A 6,809-nucleotide genomic window follows, 5' to 3' on the forward strand; every position below is an offset into this window, starting at 1 on the left:
TAATGGAGCAACATACGCACTAAGGAACTAAGGTCTCACCCAAAATCCAAACACATAGAAAGGCACTACCACATTATCAGACATATAGTTGGGCAAAGGCGATATAGCCATGCAGAAAAATAGCATCAGCTGAAAATCCAGATGATCCATTCACTAAGCCTATGTCACAGACTCAGTTAGACCGACATCTTGAGAAGATAGGTCTAAGATATTGTAATGAATGGCTCTAGTGCTATGGGAGATTGTTAGTAGTATGCCCTAGAGCATATCATTTAGTATGTATCTTGTACATATTTTTATTAATAAAAGGCATTTCCACTTTTCTATTTATGTAATATATTTAAGTGTAATAGAAAAGGTCCATTGATATTTTATTAGAAATATTATTCTTAAGTTGTTAAGAATATGAGTGACAATATTTCTAGCACAAAGTATCATAAATAGGTTCACAATCAAGGATACTTCATAATAAGGACATGACTTATCCAGAAAGATTGTATTCATGTTTGTTCCCAAGTTATTTATATGAGATATAAATAAGATGGAATGGTGAGTCTCATGCCATATAACAAACATGATAGGCACTTATAAATGATAAGTAGGCCGAACCAGTGACACTTATGACAAGCACATGGAGTTTACTCTTGTCAATGTTTTGTCATAAATCATATCAGTGCATATAATCTTTAGACCTAAGATAGCACAGTTATCTTGTATATAGGTAGTTTGAGTTTGATACTGCTTTCATACTTGTACTGTGTATGGGTATATGGGCATCTGTTGGCTCCTACTAGTTATATATGGAGGTAGGTGTTGATCAAGATGGAATATGTTCCTCTAAGTAAATAGAGATAAAATCCTATGTTCATTTAATTGTTCTTGATGTTTCAAGTTCCTGGCCAGGACAGATAGATTTATTTAGAAAAGAGTTTCTGATGAGAAAATCTTTTTAATCAAGAATTGGAATTAAAAGAGAACATAATATTCATAGCAAATGGAGTTTGATATAAACCATGACTCCAGCTTGAGTTGGGATTTTGTAACAGAGAGATTCTAGTGCATGGTAACATATGATCATAGGTTCATCTAAGGTAAACCTTATTACTAATTGGGTGGCCATGGCATGCTATGCTAGGTGTTAACCATGGTCTATGAGGTTCATAAAATGATTTAGAGAAATCATTTATGGTAAGAAAGAGTTCTGATGATATTAAGAGTTGATATCATGTCTCATTGCCAATTAGTGATGAGCCTAGTAAGTCACACACATACACAAGTTATCACCTATTTAAATATGATTTAATAAATTAATTAAAGAGTTTAATTGATTAATTAAATAGGTTTGGTTTGCAATTAGATTGCAAAGTCCCTAGCATGACTTGAAACCAAATCTAGATTATTGGATGTATAATATAAGTTAAATTTATATTTAAAGTGTTTAAATATGAATTTAATTAATGAGAAATTAATTAATAGAGATTAATTAATTAATTTATATTTGATATAAATTAATTAGAAGAAGAAAAATAATTATTTTGGGTTGAGAACTCAAAATTAAGACACAGGGGCATTTTGGTCATTTTGCAGTGTGACACGTGGCACCATGAGATGGTGACACATGGGATTACACATAAGCTTGCCAAATGTTTTTTTTAATCATGTAAGATGATTAAAATCAAGATTAAATATAGGTTTGACACTTGGCACAATGTGATTGGGTTGCTTAAACCTAGAGCTAATTAAAGGGTGACATGTGGCAAGGGTTTAATGTGTTAACCTAGCTATTTAAGTGTTGTTTTGAGAAAATAAAACACAACCAGCAGCCACACTCCTTTGTCACGCCACTTTGAGGGTTTTCTTCTCTTCTTCTTCATCTCTCATCAATTCAAAGAGATTAGCCATCAATCTCTTGAATTAAGAACACTAGAAATTGTTTCTAGTGTCCTGTTTACATCTTTAATCTCTTAAAAGACAGAACTTGATTTTCTAATTAATAGAAAAAGCTTTAGAAGCTATTGAAGGGCTGCCATAGGTGTTCTTGGTGTGGACAAGCTAGAGGGACAACATCTGGTGTCCTGAACACGAATCTCAAAGTTTTGTCACGAACTTCTTTATCCAAACAGCTTCCTTTGCAGCATCCGATGCAGCAATATACTCAGCCTCGGTAATGGAATCTGCAGTCGTGCTCTGTTTGGAACTCTTCCAACTAACTACACCTCCATTACAAATGAATACATATCTAGAGGTAGACTTTCTATCATCGATATCTGATTGGAAATTAGAATCAGTATAACCATCCAATTGCAAGTCTCCACCTCCATAGATCAAGAATAAATCCTTAGTTCTTCTCAAGTACTTAAGGATATTCTTGATAGCTATCCAGTATTCCAAACCTGGATTGGATTGATACCTGCTAGTCAAACTAACAGCATATGCGATATCCACCCTAGTACACAACATTGCATACTTTAAACTTCCAATAGCCAAAGCATATGGAATCCTGGCTATTTTATCTCTTTCTTCAGGTGTCTTTGGAGACATCTCTTTAGAAAGATGGATACCATGTCTCACTGGTAACAATCCTCTCTTGGAATCAAGCATGTTAAACCTCTTTAACACCTTTTCCAAGTATAGACTTTGGGATAAACCAATTATTCTTTTCGCTCTATCTCTATAGATGTGAATCCCAAGAATATAGGTTGCCTCCCCTAAGTCTTTCATGGAGAATGTATTTGACAACCATATTTTTACAGTTGACAACCATATCTCAACAGTATGTCATCTACATATAAGACAAGGAAAGTGATAACATTGTCACTAATCTTCTTATATACACATGGCTCATCCTCATTTTTGATAAAACCAAGGGATTTAATGGCTTCATCAAAACGGATGTTCCAACTCCTCGAAGCTTGTTTCAACCCATAAATGGATCGCTTTAGCTTGCATACCTTAGAACCATCTTGGGATTCAAAACCCCTAGGTTGTTCCATAAAAATGTTTTCTTCAATGTATCCATTGAGAAAAGTTGTTTTGATATCCATTTACCAAATCTCATAATCATAGTATGCAGCTATTGCTAATAGAATCCTAATTGATTTAAGCATGGCAACAGGCAAGAAAGTCTCCTCATAGTCGATTCCTTGCCTTTGGCGAAACCCTTTTGCTACTAGCCTTGCCTTATAAGTCTCTACCTTTCCATCAGAACCAATTTTCTTCTTGAAAACCCATTTGTTCCCTATAGGTACAATACCTTCAGGTGGGTCAACAAGATCCCAAACTTGATTCTTACACATGGAATCAATTTCAGATTTCATAGCATCAATCCATTTTAAAGAGTCTATATCTAATATAGCTTCTTCATAGGTAAGTGGATCATCTCCATGATCTAATTCTTCATGAGTAGACAACTCTTGTTCTTCTTCATGAAGGAAACCATATCTCACTAGTGGGTGAGATACCCTGGTTGTTCTACGAGGAATAGCTGTAGATGTTTCATCAATGGGTGTAGGTTGACTAAATGGATCTATATCCATCTGATCTGTTAGTTGATCAGAATTCTCCAATTCCAACTTTATTTGCCTTCCTTTGCCACCTTTTTGAACAAACTGTTGTTCAAGAAATGTGGTATCTCTACTTATCACAACCTTTTGTGAAGTAGGCAAATAAAAATAATATCCAAAACTATCTTTTGGATATCCAACAAATCGACCTTTTTCTGATCTGGTTTCCAACTTATCAGTGTTCAACTTTTTGACATAAGCTGGACAACCCCAAATTTTAACATGCTTAAGACTTGGCTTTCTTCCATGCCATATCTCATAAGGTGTGGAAGAAACTGATTTTGATGGAATCCTATTAAGAATATACAAAGCTGATTCTAATGCAAGTCCCTAAAAAGAGATTGGCATATCAGTATAGCTCATCGTACTATGTACCATATCCAATAAGGTACGATTTCTACTTTCAGATACACCATTTAATTGTGGCGTTCCTGGAGGAGTCAGCTGGGAAACAATGTTGTGCTCTCTCAAGTATTCATAAAATTTAGTAATCAAATATTCACCTCCACGATCTGATAAAAAAGCTTTAATACTCTTTCCTGTTTGATTTACTACTTCAGATTTAAATTCTTTGAACTTTTTAAAGGATTCATGTTTGTATTTCATCAAATACAAATACCCAAACCTTGATTTATCATCAGTAAAGGTAATAAAATAATGAAAGCCCCCTCTAGCCATTTTTTTAAATGGACCACAAACATCAATATGTATTAGCTCCAAAATATTTTCAGCTTTTAGCCCTTGTCCAACAAAGGGTGATCTAGTCATTTTGCCCTGAAGGCAAGATTCACAAGTTGGAGTAGGTTCAGAGCCCAATGAGGATAAAATCCCCATTTTCTCCAATTTTGCAATCCTATCTTCTGCAACATGATCTAATCTTAAGTGCCAAATATATTTTGAATTTTTAGTTGATTTTCATCATGGCATTGCATTCTTTTAGATTGCTATACACTGGACAGTGGAAACACTTTCCTGCTGGCAGTGGAAACACTTTCCTTTACCTTTGTCAACTTTGATCTTTGTTTTTCTATTTAGCTATCTTCTTGGAAGGACCAGGAATCTGAGGTTTCTTTTCCTTATTGCCCTTCTTCTTGTTGGACTTTCCAGATCAAAGCTACCTCTTTTCCTTTATTGCTCGGCATATTCTTTTGGGCAATAACCAGCATGTTAAGTAAACCAGCTAAGGTGCATTTCTGTTTAGTCATATGGAAATTTGTCACAAAATTCCCAAAAGACTCAGGAAGGGACTGAAGGATCAAATCCATCTGTAGTTGGAAATCCACGTTGAAGTCAAGATGTTCCAACTGCTCAATCAGCCGAATCATCTTATGGACATGATCCCCAACATTCTGTCCCTCAAACATCCTCATGCGGAACAGCTGCCTAGATATCTCATACCTAGCATTCCTACTGTGTTCACCATACAACTCTTGTAGGTGAAGGAGGATCTCACTCGCACTCTGCATGTTCTCATGCTGCTTCTGTAACTCATTACTCATGGAAGCAAGCATGTAACACTTAGCTCTCATATCATGCTCCTTCCACTTGTCCAAAGTTTCATGTTCCTCTTGAGTGGCCTCTGGATGTAAGGGACCAGGAATATTTGAATCTAGAACATATCCTATATGTTCAAGGTTCAAGACAAGTTTCAAATTTCTTAGCCAATCAGAGAGATTAGGTCTTGTCAACCTATTGCGATCAAGTATGCTTGCAAGGATATTGGATGGCAGTGGTTTTTCTGTGCTCATTATTATCAGAAAATTAACTGCAGAAAATAACCAGATTAATTAGTAAATGTATCAAGTAATTAACCAAAATAATTATGGTCTTTTAATCAAATTGGTCCTCCCACTAACTTAGTGAATCCTACACTCCCAAAGTAGAAAACGGAAATCCTAGTTGGATGGATTTTTAGCCCATCACATCTCATGTGAGGTTCAATCCTTTACCTAGCCCCTAATGCTCAAAATCTCAAGTACATCCATTATTGACTTATCTTGCATTAGTTAAGTTGATCCCATTGAGCCAGTAATTATGCAAATAATTTTAATGTCCTCAGGTACATCCAATATTAGCCACCAAACGATTTACATATTTACAACATCTCATGCTTAACAATTATTCTTAAGAAAATCCCTTAAATTAATTGCATCTTATGCAACTATTTAAAATTTCTTAAAATAATTGCCCCAATGGAGGGCCCATGTTATAATTACGTTAATTATAGCATTTCCAACTTAATCATTTGTTTGGAAGATTTTATAGCCATCCTAATTACTATTAAGGTCTCACTTTGCACATTATCCATTTAGCATGCATATATCATATAATTGCATACATTCCCATACATCTCATGCATTCATGGATAAGTAGTAAATATGGTATGATCATAGACTTTCTAAGGGATTCAATTCTGAGCCACCAAGAATTGAATCAGCGCATTCCTAGGTGCATTTCATTCATTCATTTTACAAGAGTTGCTGAAGTAGTACATAATCAACACTTGATCCTGAATTCCTCCCACTGGTGCCACCAATGCTCTTGACCTCCTTGAACTTCTTGCAATCCAATTACATAGTAATCCTTGGCATACTAAGGCGAATTTACAAGAACATAAATAAATGAAATTACAACAAAAAATTATTACAAACTTAATAATACATGCCCAAAATAAATTAAAATTAATTAATTAATTTACAATCCCAAAGAAACATAAAAGAAATAAATCTAATCACATTGGTCTTTTATAGTCCATGATCATCCATCATGCATATCACTATTTAACAATTAAATAAAACAAACATTGAATATCTCATATTCAACATAAAAAATCCAGATTTGAATATGATTTAAATAAATTTAAAAATTCAGATTTGAATCTCATTCAAACATATTTAAAAATTCAGATTTGAATCACATTCAAACAACCTTAAAAATTCATATTTGAATCACATTCAAACAATTTTTTTAAAAATCAGATTTAAATCACATTCAAACAAATTTTAAAAATTCATATCTAAATATTATTCAAACAACTTTAAAAAAGCAGATTTAAATATGATTCAAACAACTTTAAAAATTGAGATTTGAATCACATTCAAACAACTTTTAAAATTCAAATTTGAATCACATTCAAACAATTTTTAAAATTCTGATTTGAATCATAATTTAATTGTGTAATTAAAATTCTAATTAAACAATTTAATTAGACATAGGATGAGCTTTTAAATCATACAACAATTATAA

Source organism: Hevea brasiliensis, chromosome 4 (assembly GCF_030052815.1).
Source record: "Hevea brasiliensis isolate MT/VB/25A 57/8 chromosome 4, ASM3005281v1, whole genome shotgun sequence".
Classification (NCBI taxonomy): Eukaryota; Viridiplantae; Streptophyta; class Magnoliopsida; order Malpighiales; family Euphorbiaceae; genus Hevea; species Hevea brasiliensis.